The sequence below is a fragment of the Danio aesculapii genome, chromosome 11 (genome assembly GCF_903798145.1).
Source record: "Danio aesculapii chromosome 11, fDanAes4.1, whole genome shotgun sequence".
NCBI classification, from domain to species: domain Eukaryota; kingdom Metazoa; phylum Chordata; class Actinopteri; order Cypriniformes; family Danionidae; genus Danio; species Danio aesculapii.
The window spans coordinates 17,225,900-17,245,710 of NC_079445.1; the positions used below are offsets into that span (position 1 = coordinate 17,225,900).

The 19,811-nt window shown below is 35.3% G+C and overlaps 1 protein-coding gene across 2 annotated transcripts in view; it reads right to left on the reverse strand.

Annotated features, from left to right (window-relative positions):
- Positions 1-19,811, reverse strand: part of prickle2b (prickle homolog 2b) — a 174,004-nt gene that overhangs the window by 71,011 nt on the left and 83,182 nt on the right. The window contains exon 1 of one of the 2 annotated variants that reach the window (XM_056468059.1): positions 17,193-17,530. The exons of the other annotated variant lie outside the window; for it this stretch is intronic. The gene's annotated coding sequence lies outside the window, so the exon portion shown is untranslated. Of the gene's footprint in view, positions 1-17,192; positions 17,531-19,811 lie in introns of those variants that run through there. 2 annotated transcript variants of the gene reach the window in all.

The window sequence follows — 19,811 nt, forward strand, 5'->3', positions numbered from 1 at the left end:
CATGAAAATATTCCATATTAAATATGTCAGGGCAGTATTTGGTGCTGTTACTTGTTTGTAAACAATACCTGTAGGGAACTGATGACATGTCTGTGATGGCTTGGCGCTTATGTTTGTTTATAATATTCTTTTTTTGTTATATTAAATTTGCAATGTGTACTGTATAGGATGCGTCTTGCGGTTGGTTGTAATGCAAAGAAAATCCCCGCTTTGCTGATGAAGTGTTAGCGTAGCCATAGCACTACTCAGCCATTGTTATACATGTTTGTTTGTGCCTGCAACACTTGACTAATCAACACATACCTAACATGCAAGCATACACATGATATCACTGTTTTTAAAGGTTTGCATTTTGGGTGTTTACATAGAAATGATGCCAACCATTGAGGACTTCAAAGACAGCACATACGAAAAGATGATGCCAACCATCATGGGCTTCAATGACAACACCTACAAAAAGATGATGCCAACCATCGTGGGCTTCAAGGACAACACGTACAAAAAGATGATGCCAACCATCAAGGACTTTGAGGACAACACATACACTTAATACAATACAATTAAACATTTACACACAGACATCACCTATATGCAATAAAATTGTTGGTTAACTATGTCTGTATATAATAACTTAATCTGATTGTAATGCAATAATGTGCACCTTTTTTGAAGCTGCTTTGAAACAATAATTATTGTAAAAAAGCACTATACAAATAAACTTGAATTGACTAGACATGGCAACAGCACCATTTTCAGAAATGTATGCATTTCCAGTCGCCAAGATGCCGCTGTCGTGTAAATGACCAAGCACAATTCATAAAAAGCTTATGGTTTTGGGCTGAAAAGATGTTTAAATAGCCCCTTACCCTTTAATAGCCAGACCTTCAGACGGATAGCAAAAGGTCTGTGAACATTTGTCGCTAATAATGGTCAAAGACTGCTTGAAAGGACATATGACTGACAGCCAATTCATTCAATCACATTTCGTTTTGTTCATGTTTCAGAATATGGAGATATCTGCACAATAATAGATCAATGTGCAACAAGTAATGTCTCATGAGTTTACAATAACAATCTTTCTCCTAAAGGCTAATTTATCTCATACCCACCTTCAATTAATCATTTTAAAGGCACAATAAATGTAATAACATTTTGCGTAGGAAACGATTTTAAGGTGTCATGAATTATCACAGACATTTCCACTTATAACACCCAGCATCTGAACCTAGACTGCCATTACTAACCATTGGGCACAGTAAGCACTTTGTCTAAAGCCATGCCCAAAAAACAGTAAACATCTGTTTGGCACAGACCTCTTCACATTTCAACTCCCAAGCAGACACGCAACGTCATAAGATGTTAATATTAGGTTAGATTTTAGGTTGCCTAAAAGGACAATGTTATTTTGACGTCCAATAACGACGTGAAATGGCATTGATAATTTGTTGATTTTAGGTTGTGTTGAAAATTGAAAATCCAACGTCAAGCCAACATCTTAAACCAACATCATATTGATTTCAAATACTAACGTTTATTAGTCAGATACGAAAACCAAAATCCAACGTCTGATAGATGTCATTTTAGTATGTCGACACAATGTCAACCTGTAACATCATTAGACGTTGATATTTAGTTGATTTTAGGTTGGACATTAGCTATGTTTCCATCCAAAAATGTGAATTAACATTTTGCACAAAACTGGATTATCGCATAAAAGATGTGTGAATAAAGCAGTGTTTCCATCCAACGAGTCAAAGAGAATAAAATCGACACTTCCTGATTAACTGACGCCAAATATCAACATTAAAAACAGAATTTGGTGCAGTAGGAGAAGCTGCATGGACCTTCTCTTCATGCCTTAGAACGCAATCCTGACGTGCGGTGGCATTTCAAGGCATGAGACACAGAGTACAGACGCTCTTGATTCTGGAGGTCATTAATAATACATTAACACTAATCCTGCAATAGTTAAGACGTTTGGAATGACCAAAACAACATTTCAGATGTTTTACAATGTGCTCAGCCTGCTGATTTGTCTATTCACACACATTTTCATGGTATCCAGATGGCAAACATCTTTAAAAATTCACAAATGCAGTCAATTTTAGATATTGTATTGCTATTTGGAGCATTAGGGTGCACAGATGAACTTAATGAACTCCTTTTTCCAAAAACGATCCATTTTCTTTTTTAGAAAATAATATGGAACCATAATATGGTCAAAATCTGTCTAAAACTACTCTAGCTGTGCATTTGCATCCAAATATCACATATAATATATGTGATAAATAAAAAATGTATATTTTTTTGTGAATTAAAACATCTGAAATGGATAGGTCACCCAAAAGTGAAAATTCTGTCATCATTTATTCACTACCATCCCTTGTTCAAAACGTATTTGAGCTGCTTTCTTCTGTTGAACACAAAAGAAGATATTTTGAAGAATTGACTTCCATTGTATTATTTTTCCTACTATCAAAGTCGATTGGTGTCAGCAATCAGAATTCTTCAAAATATCTTGTATCTGTTTAACAGAAGAAACAAACTCAAATAAGTTTAAAAGCACATGCGGGAGAATAAATGATGAGGCCATTTTTAGGTGGATTATCCCTATTGAACTACAACAAATAAACAAAACTATGTCCTTTTAAAACCGCATCAAATTGCCTCTGTAAATATAAAGCTTGTCTTTTCTACTCATCTTCTCCCAGTTCACCAGTTTCAGCAGTATCACATGCCAGACTTGCCAGTGGCTATGAACTTTCCCATACTGCACACAGACCATTTATCAACCAACATTCATACTGACAAAGTATCCACGAGAAAGAAAAGATTGCATCTTCTAGAGAGCTGATCCTCACATATTTTAGATGCAAACAAGTCTTTTCCAGAACAGCACGATAGTTTATGTGCATATATGATAAATCAGCCCAGCATATGCACATACACAGCAAATATCAGACATGCCTTTGGGCTTGGCTCACTTTAACTTGACACATGACATATGACACTTGGCATTAACACGCGACCTTTGGCTGCCTAGAGTTTGACTTTAGTGGTCTTGTCAGTGTCTGGGAGATGATCTATGATCCCAATTAGTGTGTGTCATCAATAATCACAGACGGCTCCATGCTAAGTGATTACAACCGCAAGAGGCCTTGGTTTAACCATGCATGTTCGGTCTGGAGCAGCCTTCAAAAGTTTCCATAGGCAAAAACTCTACCAAATGGTCTGCCAAGACATGTGCATGTATTTGTGGGTGTGTGTCAGCAACAGGGTTGAGGACTATTTTTAAAAAATACTGGAATCTTCATGACTGCAAGCGCTCCTTGAACATTTGCACTGCATTCTGTCTTATGTGATTTGCAAACAAATGGCTCTTCTCAGTTGAGCTGAATTGTTCTAATGAATCACTCACTTACTGAACCGGACAGAGTTGGTCTTTAGGGTTCATTATTAATTTAACTTTATTTAAATTATACATCATTTTAATAGCTACATTTTTATAAAAAGGATAGTTTAAAATAAAAATAACAGTGATTAGTTCACTCTATTAATGCAAAATCTTTTAAGGCGTTTAAATCGTCCTTGAAAACGCACATCTTTAGACTCACCTATATCTATGAGATGTGGGTTTTTACTCTGTTTCTGTAACTGTAGGACACTGACAACAGAGAAGAGGATCCATGTGCATTACTTAAAGAGAAGTCGTGCAGGCATGGTCAAAAACAGGCAAACAGTAGCATATAAATAATCAAAAAAACGTAGTCAAAAAACAGGCAAATGGTCAGTATAGGCGGCAAAGAATCAAAATGGAAAACAGACAAGGATCAAAACAAGACAAGACAAACATGAAAACACTGTAATGCAAAGTGTGTGTGAATGTGAGCAGTGTATATAGTTTGTGTAATCAGTCTTTGATCAGTTCCCAGCTGTGTATTTGTTCGTTTCCACTGAGTGGTACGGTACGGTTCGGTAAGCTTCTATGGCCGTGTCCACTGTCAAAAGGTACCAAAAAGCGAACCGTACTGTACCACTTTTTGGGTACCCTTTGCAAAGATGAGAGGTTTTCACTGACTGTGGGCTATATGTTGTGTGTTGTTTTTGAAGCCAAATAAGGACTAAATATATGCTGTGTGTAGTTTTTCTGTTATTGGTAACATATTGGACACTGTAAGCATCTGTATGTGTTCATTTATGTTGCATTTATAAAGTTAATTGTAATTTATAATTGCAGACAATACAGTAGGCTTTATATCATTGATCTGCAGTACATCTTCATAGAAAGGTTAGTAATGAACATTTATACACAAGTATTTAGGTGTATAAAGCATCTGTTTTGTGAGAAGTGCTTCTCGTATGATATGTGAACCACCAGTACAGCTTTACTGTAGACATTTTCTCGAGTGAGAATGACGTCGACTGAAACTTTCTGTCGTACACCATGCCTACCAAAATGGTACCAGTGGTACCCTTTTGGCAGTGGAAACGCAAGCCTGATAAAGGTGACGCATACCGTACCACTCAGTGGAAACGGGCCATAAGTGTGTTTGTGTGTTTAATCGCAGCGTTAACTTCAACTGGTGTATGAGTACAGGTACGATGAGATTTGTAGTTCATTTGGTGGCAGGATTGTAGTCCTATTGATAATGAATGTTCTCCAGCAATCTATAAGAGTTAGATCGCTAGCGTTTGTGACAGTTTTAATACTTGTAATGTTTTGACATGTTTCTACTTTGTGTTACTTTTAAGTTTAATTTAATCTTTTAAGTGTAAAGTGCTTGAAAATGAAGATTTAAAGGAACTATATAAAACAAATGTATTATTATTACTAATGTTATTATTATTTATAAACTGAGCAAACGCATTGCTTTTAAAGGGATTTGTTAAAAAGTGAATAAACCAGCTGCCTTAAAACTATAATGAAAATGAACAATTTAAGTCAAGTCAATTTAACCATTCCAAGTTACGAGTTTACTCATTTTTTTAAGTAATGAATCACTTTTTATAGTGAAATTTCAAAAATCTGCCATGTAAAATAAATAAAACAGCTTTAAAGGATGAATCAATAGTAAATTGCTACTCGTATGTGTATATAAAATCTTTTATAAAATTATTTGGTAACACACACATTTTATACAAAAATAAGTGCAACTAAACAATTATACATTTCTTTTTTCACTTTTTATATAGCAAAACTTTGTTTTACATTTTAAAACAAGACTATTTATAACTTTAAATAAAATTAATACCATAAGCACTCTACAAATTTTTATTAGTTGTGTATTGCAAAGCAAAAATAGCAACGCTTACAATTATATTTTTCAACTATACATTAAGAACAAAGACTAAAGATGTGTGGTGGATCATCAAGATCACTAAAAACTTTTTTAAAAAATGATCAAAAGTGGAACGAGAATCATAACATTCCTTCCCAACGTTGTTCCTCAAAACCCCTGGCATTTTGTCCCTTTTTAAACATCAAGGACTATGGGCCAATAAGAGACTACAGTAAAAGCACATTAACCCAGTTAATCCTATAACTCAGCTTAGCATGACACCATTTAATTAAGTCAAACAGCTCAGATTCAAGCTCCTAAACCCCAAAAAGAGCTCCTCATGGTTCAAGTATCCGCAATGCAGGCGACCAAGCCTTTCCAGAAGCCCTTGTTTGGTGACACATGCGGCTCCACTTTGATGACTAATTGCACGACAAAAACAGTACACTAAAAAGTGAACTAGTCTGTGCTCAGATTGACTCTAATGGACATATAATAGCATGCAGTCTCTTCTAACAACCGCCGTTGTGAAATTTAAGCAGGAAGATTAGAGCTTCATGTCAACTGGTAGTTAATTTGTTGTGTTCTTGTCTGAGTGAGTATTTTAAGCACAGCAGTTTGGGGCGCTAGAATGAAGAACAAAGATGATCAGTGATCCAGTGACTGGCAACTAAATGGTTTGAACAAAGGGGATTACGAGCGGTTGAAAAATCAAAGACGAAATGTGTCCCTTTCACTCTTCATCTTTGTCTTTCTTACTGGCCTCACCTTCCATTAAAGCCCTGATATAGTTTGAGCTAAATCAAAAAGCAAACTGGAGAATAAAAAAACATTTTTCATCAGCTCAGTATTTGGAGCTTATATTTTTCAAGTACAATGTTTGTACTTCTGGCAAATGTGCTATAAATTATATTTAAACAACTTATAGCACAAATTCAACAATGGATCTGTTTGCTGTCACAGACAGAAAAGAAATGGGTGAGATGGAACCAATTAACAAACTGCTTGCTGTTCTGACATTGAAGCTATTTGATGTATTGCTGATGATATTCCTTAACCCTCCTGTCGTGTTCACATCCTGCCCCTTACTTTAGTGTTCCTGGTAAAAACTGACCGGTCTGTTTTAACTGCTCCTCTATTAGCACAAAAATCATTTTTCTCCACCAAATTTTTATTCAACATTGTTTAGCTATGAACAATGTCTCAAAGTAGTGTTTAACATGAATTTACAGAATTAGACATAAAATAACTGCAATAAAAACAAAATTAGGCGCTGACAATGTATTACAAAATAAACAATAGATGACAGAAATCAAAATACTTTGTTTTATTACTAATAGACAGCTCACTAAAATCACAGGGTCTGACCAAAGAAATTGACATTTTAATCAATCTGAATGATTTATCAACCAACAAAGCACAAACAAAATGCTATCCTAATTGTTGCTAAGCTAAGCTAAAAGTGCTCCTGCTAGACTCAGAGATTGGCTGAATGAAGATTGGCAGAAAGAAAGAAAGAAAGAAAAAAAGAAAGAAAGAAAGAAAGAAAGAAAGAAAGACATACAGTAGATGGATTCACATAACAGACACCTAGTCTGTGTGAAGATATGATACATGATTGATACATGATACGTTTTATCAGAAAGTTGAGTCACGTTGGAGGATCCAACACTTTCATGCAATTCATAACTTATTGGTTTAGTAGCTAATCCATATGAATTTGTACAATCTCATTCATACTGTTTTGTACAATTTGCTTATCCTCAATGACGATTGAGTTTAGGGGTGGGGTTGGGTGCCACGCCTCCTTTTAAAAATCGTACACTTTTGTACGACTGAACACATATGAATTAGCCACTAAACTGACAAAACGTAAAATAGTTATGTTTCCTTGTGAGATCAGGCTGGAGGATCAGCACGTAGGTGTGTAAAAGAGACGTGTAAGAGTAAGAGATGTGTACCTGCAAAAGACATTGCTCAGTCTGAAATGAGTGAGTGAGTGAGTGAGTGAGTGAGTGAGTGAGTGAGTGAGTGAGTGAGTGAGTTAAGGGTAGTGTGTGTGGGGACGCCTGGATACCCATTCATTTCCTATGGCGGTCACTTTTGACCGGGAACACCACAGGTGTAACACGGTTCATTAAAACACTCAAAATTCAAAATGATCATCACTTTTATATGTTCCAATGCATAGTGTGGAGGATATCATAAGGCCTTGAGGCAATCAGATGTAAAACACAATATTTATGAGTGATTTAAGTTGTAAATCGGTCAGATTTGACCCGAACACGACAGGAAGGTTAATTTTGTCTAAGATAATTTTGAGAGAAACATAATGTCATCATTGTGTATCAGACTGCCACTTTGAGGAATAAAGGTAAATTGCAGTTCGTTATAAACTACAGGACAAAAGTCTTGTCACCTATCCAAGTTTTAGGAACAACAAATAATAACTTGACTTCTAGTTGATCATTTAGTATCAGAAGTGACTTATATAAAAGGCAAAGGCCTCTAGATTAGGCTTATTTGACCAAAATAAAATATGATCATGTCTTGATTTTTAATTATTTAATGAGGACAGTAACGTCTGACTTTGCTTAGACAAAAGTCTTGTCACTTAACAAAAGTAATGTACAGTATAAAATATAAAGTCATTGTGCAGTGGGAAAAGAATGAATATTGTGTATGATATCCATGAGCTTGGAGGACTGCATCCATACATCTCTGCAACAACTCAAATAACTTATTAATAAAGTAATCTGGACATATGTTATTTGTAATTTCATCTACATATAACCACAATTTGTTATATCATTATAAAGATAATCCTGTTTATATAAACACTATAAATGAGGAGGATTTCTCTCCTTCTCAATCCCCAGGTCTTAATGATGCAGACACAGTGGATAGCAATGCAGCAGGTCTCTTGCCCTGTCTATTTCAACCCTTAGCCCTGCTGGTAATCTGGAGGATTTTAAACATAGACGAACACCGCAGCACGGATTTAAGTTCAGATATGTGTCTGAATGGTAACAAACTCAATTGATAAAAGACAAAGTCAGCCATTCTCCAATTCTCGTACAGCTCTCCAGACAAAATTGCTTGCTGAAAACCAACAGCTTTGCTGTATCAGCCCTGACAGCTTCACGGGAAAAAACATGCAACAAACCCCGTGGATAATGAAAACAAACACATACAACCCTTCATGAACAGCTAAATACTGTGCGCAGAGTCCGTGGACGCAGTCTCATACCTTGGCAGGTCTGCCTTGCCTTCGGAAAGCAAGATAAGAAAACTCAGCTATGAATAATAACGAGAAACCAACACATCATCACTGGACAGGCAGATTCACGCTAATTTCATCCCGGAAAATGAAATTAGCTGACAAAAGCTCAAAATTATCCAGTTTTCTCCACAATTAAAGCTGACTGGTGCTAACGCAGTCTTAACTGATGCTCAAACCACACAAATCTGTTAAAATAAAAAAAAGGACTCCAGGGTTTCTAGAACCTTTAAAACCCTGCGTACACTCTGACCTATTATTTCCTAAGATTTTTCCCAACATTGTCAATTTATGAGCTACTTTTAACCTTAAGATGTTTTGTGAAAACGGTGCCAGATGTTTAATTTTTAAAAGAGCTGAAAATAGGGAAACAGTATTAAAAGACGTCCCAGGACACTGATGACCCATGTGTTCAAGTGCTAAACAAGCCCAAAGCTATTCTGAACAATCACAGTTTTTGAAGGAAAAAGATCACAAACACTGTACAAGTATGACTCTTCATCCAGTGTGCATTTGCAGACTGTGTTGCAACAGTATTCAATAAAAACTGAAGTTTTTTTTGGTCTCCACTGTCATTTCCTTTCATCATTCTGCCTCTTACTCTCCGCAACCCTTCTTTCTCAGCCAGTCTTTCTCTCTGGCATTTCCCCTCTATCTTTTCCTCATTCCTCAGCGATGGACAGAAGCACTTGTGTTTGACTGACGGCTCCTCAGAATAGCAGCTCTCTGGCCAGGAGGTGTTGGAGGCAGGCGGTGGGACTGCTGAGTATCAGTCTGGTTGATTTGGCCGCCTGCCTCTGTCTTACAGGATGGGGGAAGGGGGTGTCGCAACATGCCGCAATCTGATATCCTTGACACCTAAACAATGGAAGGCGCTGTGATTCAAATTTGTTCCTTTATGCAACACCTCTGTCTTGCCCACTGAAGTACGTCATGCTTAACGTCACCGAGAAGAAAAAGATGAGCAATCTTTTTTTTCAGTATAAATTTAGTCGCATTAAACGAAGACATTAATTCATGGTGAAGAATCAAGTGTAAGAGTCTTAGGTGCAGGGAGAACATGCAAACTCCACACAGAAACGCCAACCGAGGCTCAAATCAGCGACCTTCTTGCTTTGAGGTGACAGCACTACCTACTGAGCCACTGCATCACCTTATACTAAATTGTCAATGAAAAAAGAAAACAAAACGTTCAACATTAATGTGGAATTAGCATTATTTGGATGTTCAGACCAGAACAACTTGGCCTAAACATTAACAACCCTCCTTTGTGTTTGGCATGGTGCTGGCCAAGAGAGTGATTCTGATGGAGTGGAAATCCACAACACCTTCAAGTTTTTTTAAATGGTTACCTGAAATGGTTTCTGCCCTCAAGCTGGAAAGGTTACATTTCTCTAGATTTAGCAAACAGAAGATGTATGATAAAATATGGCCCCCCTTCCTTGGATGTATATTTTAAAAATGTCTCTGTAATTATTTCTTTTTTTCTGTAATGATTTTTTTCTCCTTCCTTTTTACATAATATTCTATTTTGATTCTTATTCCATTAGTCTGGCTAAGATTCTTTTGGTGCTGCTGTATAATTGCTGTATTGCTTGCTGGTGTTTTGGTGCATGTTCTAGTTGATATCATGTAATAACACTGAGATAATTGTACATAATTGTACAACATATGATGTACACTTATGAGTGTTATGTTTTCATAAAAACTTCTATGAATAAAGTAAAAAAAGAAAAGAAAATATTATTGATAATCTATTATTTTTAAACATTTTTAAAATTAGTTTACAGAATTATATAAAATCCTTACTCGCAAAAAAATTCTGTCATTGCTGTGATCTAACAATTGCATACAATTGTTCAGGCATTACCCAGTTGAGGTACAAGCACAAAAGCACACTCATCAAAATATTGACTAAATATCTAAATAGTCAATAAGGGGAGATCACTGTTAAGCCCACCAATTGCGTCAGAATGGTGAATGTAAATTTGCAAAGCATACACAAAAACTTGGAAAACTGTGTTTAGCAAATGTAAACCTGAAAGTGAAGTCAACATGGAATACAGTTTTTTTAAGGCAATGTAAAATGTTTTACAGAATAACATAATTATCACTTATCAATATATCAACGATTTTGCAATGATTATCCCCCAATGACAGTTGGGTTTAGGGGTCAGGTTTGGTGCCACAACTCCTTTTAAAAATCATGCTGAACTCGTACAAATTGACCAAATTAGACAATAGGTTGTTTTCACATGAAGCAGATGATGTTATTGATGATGCGCGAAATTTGGATGGAGGGCAGGAAGTGATTCTTCTGCATAAGAATCGCTATCAGAACGTCAGAATATTTCTGTTTTATGTTGTTTATAATTGTTTAAATCGGCCAAAATAAGAAATGCCGAACCGCTTTTATAGACTTCCAAAAGTTTTTGCTCATAAAGGGGAGAAAGTTCAAGAAACTGGCTGAAAAAAAATGGAAGAAAAGGCGGCATGGAATAAACATATTTCAATACATTCATGCGTACAATTGTTTTTGAATGAGATAATTCGTTTGACGATTTTATACAGGCCTAGCTATGTGTATAAATTTGTTAATGAGTTAAATATAATAAGATACAAGTGCAGTAGTGTTTGTATTTGTAATCGCTGCAATGAAATCTCTGTCTTGTTTTGTAATAATCTAAGTCTTTACTGGCGTTTTAGTGGAATAAACAACATAATTTTAACATTGAGATGCACAGGTAAATGTTTGTTTATGGTAAATTTATTATTCTTCTTACAAAAATAAATAAATAATAATTTAGACTATGCGTCCATGCTTTTGTATGCTTTCCTGAGTTAAATCTTGATGCCTGAAAGATATCCACATGGGGAAAAAACTTTAGTAATTCATAATAAACATGTTACTGAACCACATAGTAAAGTGTATAATGTGTACAACTCTTTGTTAATGAATGCTACCGAATACTGTAGCATAGTAAACTGATAAACTGTAATAAATACTGTAATGATAGTGTAAACTGTGAACTGCCTATTAAATAATTTGTTTATTACTACAGTGTTGTACCACAGCAACAATATAATTACTAAGACAGTTTAATTCCATACACTATAGTATTTCATATAGTATTTTTTCATGTAACATAGCTTATACAGTAACGTTATCTACCGCCTCGATGACAGACAAATGAATTTTAGTTCAGTAGAAAACTCAGCACTCTTCATGATATAAGGATCTTGCCCAACATATGCGGTTATTTTCTATTTATATCTCCTTTGATATATGATATAAATCGCAAAAATACAGACTTTTCTTTGTCTCCCATTCAGTTTTTTACTTCCTGCCCTCCGTCTGAATTTCGTGCGTCACCAAAACCACGTGATTGAAAACAACCTATTTTATAGCTTATGTAGTTTTACATAACTTACGCTTAATTCTTTAAAAAAATGAATGGAAAAATAAGCAAAGATGAATTAAGTAAATTTTACTCACTGTTTTCTTTCAGTTGATTAAACAAAAAATCTGATGTGGCCCCTTTAAATGAACCAGACTCATGACCCTTTGTTTAACGACGCTTTAATATAGTGTGTTTATACACGTATGGGGTATTAAAGAGGGCCATTATGAATCACTGATCCATGACTCGACTGCCGTCTGGGTGACGAACTCAGATCTCCTGGAGTCCTGCATGCTGAGTTTTGATTGGCTGTGACTGGGAAAGCAGGAAATAGAGCAAGCAGCAGGAGAGAGGAAATATTGTGAGCGTGTGATGTTTAGGAGGCACCTACGCACCCGAAAAAAAAAAAGAAATCAATGGCCACATTCACAGCCTGCAGTGTGCATAAAGGTAGACTCAGAGCTTTATCCTCGCCACCTCTCAACATGGCTTTTCCTATCTGCGCATTCAGCTCATAATCACTCTTCTTTAAATACGGCTAGACTTCTCATTCACTGACTAGTCTCTGGACTTATCTTCAGACCACAGTGTGTTCACTCATGCTGCTAGTGTCACAAAAGATGCCAAGGCCAGAGAGAAATATAAAGACTAAGATAAGGAAGTAAATGAGAAAAATAAGACAAGAATGTTGTTTTTATTGCACATGAAAGTACGAGGAATGGAATGGGAATATAGTTTTTAATCCATTAATCTATTTTGCTCCATTATTCCCTTTTAAATATGTAGCTGTTGTGAAGTTTTAAAGATCATATTGACTCCTATAAGAACGCATCTATTATCAATTGCTGAAATGAGTCATAATCAATTTCAGTTTTCCTTGTTTTTACCAGTTTAACAGATCATAATTATCATAGATCATAATTTATTAGATAAGATAGATCAGTAATATATTTATATAATGCCAGCCTATGGTTTTAATTGGCTGAGAACTGCTTTATTTTGGTAGTTGGTTCATGTTGTGGACATCATGCGGAAGCAGTTTTTTGGTCTACACCAGAGGTGCCCAAAAGTTGGCACATGGCAACCATTGATTTGGCTTGCCATCCCATCTGAGAAGAGAGGCAGAATGATGGGGATGGTTTAGAAATTGTCATTTCAAATTGTATGTAACTTTTTATTGGTTTGTTTTATTGTTAAGCTACAAAAAAGGCTAACTGAAAATAAATGTTTCAATTTAAATGGTGTCAATTAATCAGATTTAGTTTAAACTATTGTTAGCCAACTAAGGTCGTAAGTTCCGTCGTTACAAACATAGTTTATTGATTTGGTGTTTCCCAAATCCATCATTCCAATGAACATTCGCAAACTTTGTCGCAAACTTCTATGCTTGCAACTACACCTCTGGAGCTGTATCCTTTAATATTCTAACATTAAAACTTGAAATTATTTTTTTAAAAAAGCATTAAAGTCATCTCTCTTAGGTGTAATTTGCTTTCAAGGTATTTTTACAGTTCAGTTTTAGCTATCTTCATATTGACAATTGCCCTCCCTTCGCAGTGCACTTTGAAAACATTGATGCCATTTTGAACACAGATGTGGCTCATGATGAAAGCTATAGGTGACCTATTATTTAAAAGCAGAATTTATGTTACATCTCCAAAGCCTGTGAAAACGGTAATGCTTTTAATGTATAGTAGGTTATTTATTAAAGATCTGTACTGTATATGACATGAGCCTGTTGGTTAGAACATTTCTGCAGTGGTTTGAATGTGTCAAATTGTAAAAGTAGACTTTAATAAATAAATAAATAATAAATAAATAAACAATATCCTACTTAATAATGATAATAATTTTTATTTAATTTCTGTATATTTTTTAAATTCATTCATTCATTCCTTTTGTTTTAGGCTTGTTCCCTTATTAATTGGGGCTCACCACAGCGGGATAAACCGCCAACTTATCCAGCATATGCTTTACGCAGCAGATGCCCTTCCAGCCACAACCCAACACTGGGAAACACCCATTCACTCTCTTTCACACACTCGTACTACGGACAATTTAGCTCATTCAAATCACCTATAGCGCACGTCTTTGGACTGTGGGGGAAACCGAGGCACCCAGAGGAAACCCACGCGAACACAGGGAGAACATGCAAACTCCACACAGAAATGCCAACTGACCCAGCCGGGGCTCAAACCAGCAACCTTCTTGCTGTGAGGTAATCGTCCTACCCACTGCGTTGCCCATTATAACAAAAGATTTTAAATGTATTTTTTTTTTCATATAAAAATGTATTAGTTCGTCCTTCTGTGCTATAATTTAGATCTATGACAATCTATCTATCAGATTTAATACAAAACAAATAATTTTATGTTCCAAAGATGAATAGCTGTCTTAAGGCTTATAACCACCAGGACAATTTTTACCTGTTCAGCGCTTTTGGAAATGTTTTTAGTATTTATACCTAAGCAATTTTTACTGGCGATGAGCAAAATGAGCAGACTTTAGATTGCTCTTAATGAATGACCCTAGTGCACAAGGTGGTGCTGCGCAACTTTATGCTTCTGACACTCACTTGTTACACAGAATAAGTAGAGACTGTGAAATAGCACTTAAAAAAAAGACTGAGGCATTTTTTATTATGCTTTTCCGCTGGCGTTTAATGTGAATGCGTACATTGGCGGCCTTTGTTTAGTCATGAGGTGTTAAACGTCAGTGATAAATGTAAGCAAAAAAAATCACGCCCTATTGTGCACTGGCATTTACAGGGTTATTTCCCTTCATTTTTAATCACTTAAAGTAATAGTTCACCCAAAAACTTGAATTTACTCACTATATAGTCACCCTGAAGTGGTTTGAAAACCCATTTTCAGTTTTGGGTGAATTGGGCCTTTAAGATATACTATTACAACATTCAAACACTATTTTATTATGTTGACTTCTATATGTAAATAAAAACTTTGTTGAAAATAGATTACCTTCAAAACAATTTGAAACCAACATACACATTAGCATTATTCTAAGAAATTGTGCACTTATAAGTTGAAGTGCCAGGTGACCACATCGTACGTGACAGGAAACACCCTTCTGGGCGTGTGCAGAATGACAAGGGTGGCACGATAAATCTGTGCCCAATGCACAGTCATCACACACACGCCATAAAGACAACAGCAGGTCTTCACAGAATCATGATTTACAGTTCCATCCAGATGCGCAACAGAGATAAACTGCCTCAACGCTAGACAATAAGATAATATACAGCCTATATTTCCTGTCTCAGAATTACAAGCAGCAAGGACAGTGACCCTGAACTTTGAGGATCTAGCAAACAAAGTTGATAAACATGTACAGTATGTAGCAGCATACATTCCTATACTGTCCAGACTATATGTTGACCTGCCCCACCACTACTGTAGACCAATAAAACAACAGTGGAGGGTAAAAATAAAGCGAGAGGCATGTCGCACAGCTGTGAGATACTTTAAGATTTGTGTGCTGTCAGTCTGCTTAAATCTCAACAGCTGAGATGACAAGAGGTTGTGGATTTCTTTAGCTCTCTGCAGTTTGCCTGGTCTGTTAATCATATGGGTTGCATTCAAGACACATTTACTTGTGATGCAGCCATAAAACAGTGATATTCTCACAAAATAATCACCATTCTGTTATTAAGTCTGTAAGTCTGACAAACCATCTTTGTTTCTATGGCAAGCTGTTTTAATATTTAATACTGTATATATATATATATATATATATATATATATATATATATATATATATATATATATATATATATATAGGGTGATTCAAAAAGAATACCACAACTGTCAGCTTGATGTCACTCGAGTGTCTGAAGGGGGTCAGGAACATTTATGAACTTGTTTTCTACTGAAAAAAAATTTGTTAAGTACTCTTCACATTGATTAATAACCCAAGATTCCATCATGTTTCTTTGATTAAATACTAATTTTCACAGTTGTGGTATTTTTTTTGAATCACCCATATACTAAGTGTATTAGATACTTCTGTATCAGACCATGTATTAGATACTTGCTAATATTTATTAGATACTTGTACTTAGGGCTGGGTGTTAAAATTGGTATCGATATTTATTGACCGAACACCATTGTCAATATCAATAAGTTTTATCGATATTGACAAAATATCAATATACTAGATAATAGACTATTAAAACTATTTGCCTTAGTAATGTTTGTAAGTTATAATAAACTTGTTAAATAAATTAAAAAAAATCCTAATATTCCTAAAGCATTTTTTAAAAATATTAAACAATTATCTATATCGAATGATATGAAACATGACATCATGATAATTTTTTTTGCAATATCGCCCAGCTCTACTTGTACTTATTCAATAAATACTCATTTTTAGTAACAGATAGTTAGATTAGTTACTCTCATGATTCTTACACATTTTAAAAGTCAAATTTAAGTATTTTCAAGCACTTTCAGATGCAATTTCAAACTTTTCAGCTCTTAACAAGTGTGGCAAACTACATACTACATACTTCATCACATTATATCAGATGTCATTTGCTTTATTACTCGACGGTAGAGTATACTAACAAAAATGCCATCTTTGCCCCAAGCCCAACATTGAATTCCTCTCATTTATCATCTTAAATGCAATTTACTCACATCTTGTGTGATCTTTCATCCTAAATTTATATTTATTTCAATGTCATGCATTGGTCATACACAAAGCAACTATCTCTGTGAATTTTGTCTTCACCCACTGCTTAAGCAAAGGGCACAGATGAAGAAAAACAGCTGATCATGCTACAGGCACATATGCAGACTCCAGATTTTTCATTTTATGTAAAAAAAAAGAAAAAAGATTTACTTTATTTTAATTAAATAGTAATTTATTACTATCTATTAACCAACCATAATTCAATTTTCATGCAGTTTTAACCACTTTATCCAAAAACTATTTCAAACACTTTTCAAAGGAGTTACAACAATTATACAAACTCTGTACTTTTCAGTATTAAAATAAGTACTAGTGATCAATAAATATTAACAAATATCTAACAAACAAGTACTAGCATCTGATACTATTAGTAGCCAATGATTAAGTATGAAAAAGATAGCAGTATTTACTAAAAAGTATAATGAAGACAGATACTAGTAAATTTGATAATAAAACAGCTTGCCATACAATGTCAGTTAAGCAAATGAAACACACTAAACTTCAATCTTAAGAGGTACTTACCTTTTCCTTTCGCCGCTAGGTTTCTGAGGAGAGTTTAAAAGTCGTTCACCTTCACGTTAATAGTCTCTTTTAATAACAGGCCTCAGTAAAACCTCCCGGTCCTTCCTTAACTGGAAAATGTGCAGCAAGTTTGACAGTAGAGAGCTGGACAAATGAGATGAGCAAGTGAAAGACAAATGTTTGGAGCTAATCGTTGCGCCAGAGACCGTGTTTTTTTTACTCATTCACTCCACTAAAACCATTAAAAACAAGAGCTGATGGAGAGGAGGAACAAGCAATGAGGAAAGACAGAGAGAAAGAGGCTGAAAGGAGAACATGCAGTGCTGAGAGGTGGCAAATCTGCTTCCTCACACTCAAATTGGCTCCCAGTTTCCTCCACCCACTAAACGCTCTCCCTCGTCCCCCAACATGAGTCATCAATCCCTCTGCCAATCACAGTTCGGCAGCCCAGATGATTAAAATCACCTCTTAGCTGAAAAAAGGACACAATCTGATCAAAAGACCAAAAGTGCAATGCATTTTTTAGATGTTTTACACAACCTTCTGGAGCTCGCCAATCTGTACCGGAAGCATGCAACATGTTACCCGAAAAGAGAAAAAAAGGGGGGTTTTGAGCAGCAACACAACAAAACTATTATACAGTTTTATGTTGTTTTTTATTCTTCTGTTTATTTGAATGTGTCCTGAGCAAGTGCTTTTCTGAACCCCCAAAATTATGAATATTATACTTTTTTGCATGATATACATAAAGCGTCATTCAGTGTAATATAATAGTTTGTATACAAAAAAAAATCTTTAGGCCAAATTTGAAACAAAATTATTTGATGATATTTAAAAATCTGTATTTAAAGGAGTGGTCCAGTACAGTATATTTTAAACTTTAGTTGATGTGTAATGTAGCTGTGTGAACATAAACAACTTCTCTGAATGTGATACGCTCAAAGTTCAATGTGTAGGGAGACATTGGCTTTAACAGAGTTAGCTTAGCAAAGTCTACAGCGAACAAAGTTTGGGAACTACAAAAAATACATCCAGGCTAGTGAGTTCACAAAGGCTTTCGGTTACGCGCATTCGCCACGCATATACACCATGAGCAGCAACGGCCCGTGACCAGAGGTGCAGTAATGTTACAGCAGAGAAAGCTAAAATGCTGTCCAAATGTTGCTATTTCCACTGAGCTTGTTCTGTTTATGTATTTGGGCTTCCAAAGGACACGACACAAATACAAAAGTGCTTACAATTTCATTTTAATTATGTTCCAGAGAATTAAAAAAAGATATAGCTAGCATTTGACAAAGGACAGTTTGCAGAATCTCTCTCAGTTCCGTGCTGGAAAGTGTCTTAAAGTGTCATCAAATATTAATGACACTGTTAATATTGATTATCAACTGATTATTTAACAGGGTAATGGCACTTTTGATGATAAATTTAAAGGCAAATTCAGTTTGTTCCACTGACAAAAGTGATCAGAAACATATTCATGACACAATAATGGCCTCATAAGTAGGGATGTAATGACACATTGCGAGTGGGTTGAAAATTGATTCAAATAAATTGAAGTCTTACCTGCATTATTAGCCCCCCCAAATATTTCCCAAATGATATTTAACAGAGCATTGAAATTTTCACAGTATGTCTGATAATATTTTTTCTTCTGTAGAAAGTCTTATTTGTTATATTTCGCTAGAATAAAAGCAGTTTTTAATTTTAAAAAAATATATATTTAAGGTCAAAATTATTTTAAGGTTAAAATTGCCTAATTACCCTAACCTGCCTAGTTAACCTAATTAATCTAACTTAAGCTAATAATTTTGACTTTAACTGTATGTGATGGTTCAAATCAATAGAAATGTTGAATGAATCGCGATACATTTTTTTAACAGAGAGGGTGATATGTTAACAGGCACAAGCTCGCTTTACCTGCACATCAGTGGCGAGCAAGATGTGAGGCGACAGAGTAAAACGACAGCGGTGAAGTGTGCCAGACAAAACACAAACTGTGTGCAAATACTGTGAAAAGATGTTTACTTACACTAACAGAACAACGAATATGATGCACATAAACCATCAGCACAGTGAAAAACTACTGTCACAGACATCTATACGCAAAAAAAAAATAAAAAATAAGCCAATTAATTAATTAATAAGCCAAACCCCGCGGACCGGATGATTTGTAGCTCTGCTTGCTCCGATTAGTGCTATGGAGATCACACGGTGCATCAGTGTTTTCATAGCGAAAGTGTGAAGATGTTTTTCAGACTGTAAAAGAAAGTTGTGCTGTGACAGAACCAGGTATCAGATTATTTTCACCCTCTCCTTTTCAAATTAGTTCATGCATATTTTAATAATTTGCTTATTATGATTAAATATTTAAAAATGTTCAAGATGACCTCTTAAGTGTAAAACACTGATACTTACACTAATTAATTATACAAGTAATATTGATTATTCACCTTCATAATCATGTTCAACTCCTGTCTCTATCCTACTATATAATTAATAATTTTATAATAAATTTTTGTGCCATTGGCCAGTCGCCTGGAGCAGAGGGCCTATTGGCCATCTCGGTACACACTGCTCTCTGGATTAGGAAAGGCTATCCTCTTCACACCAGCCATC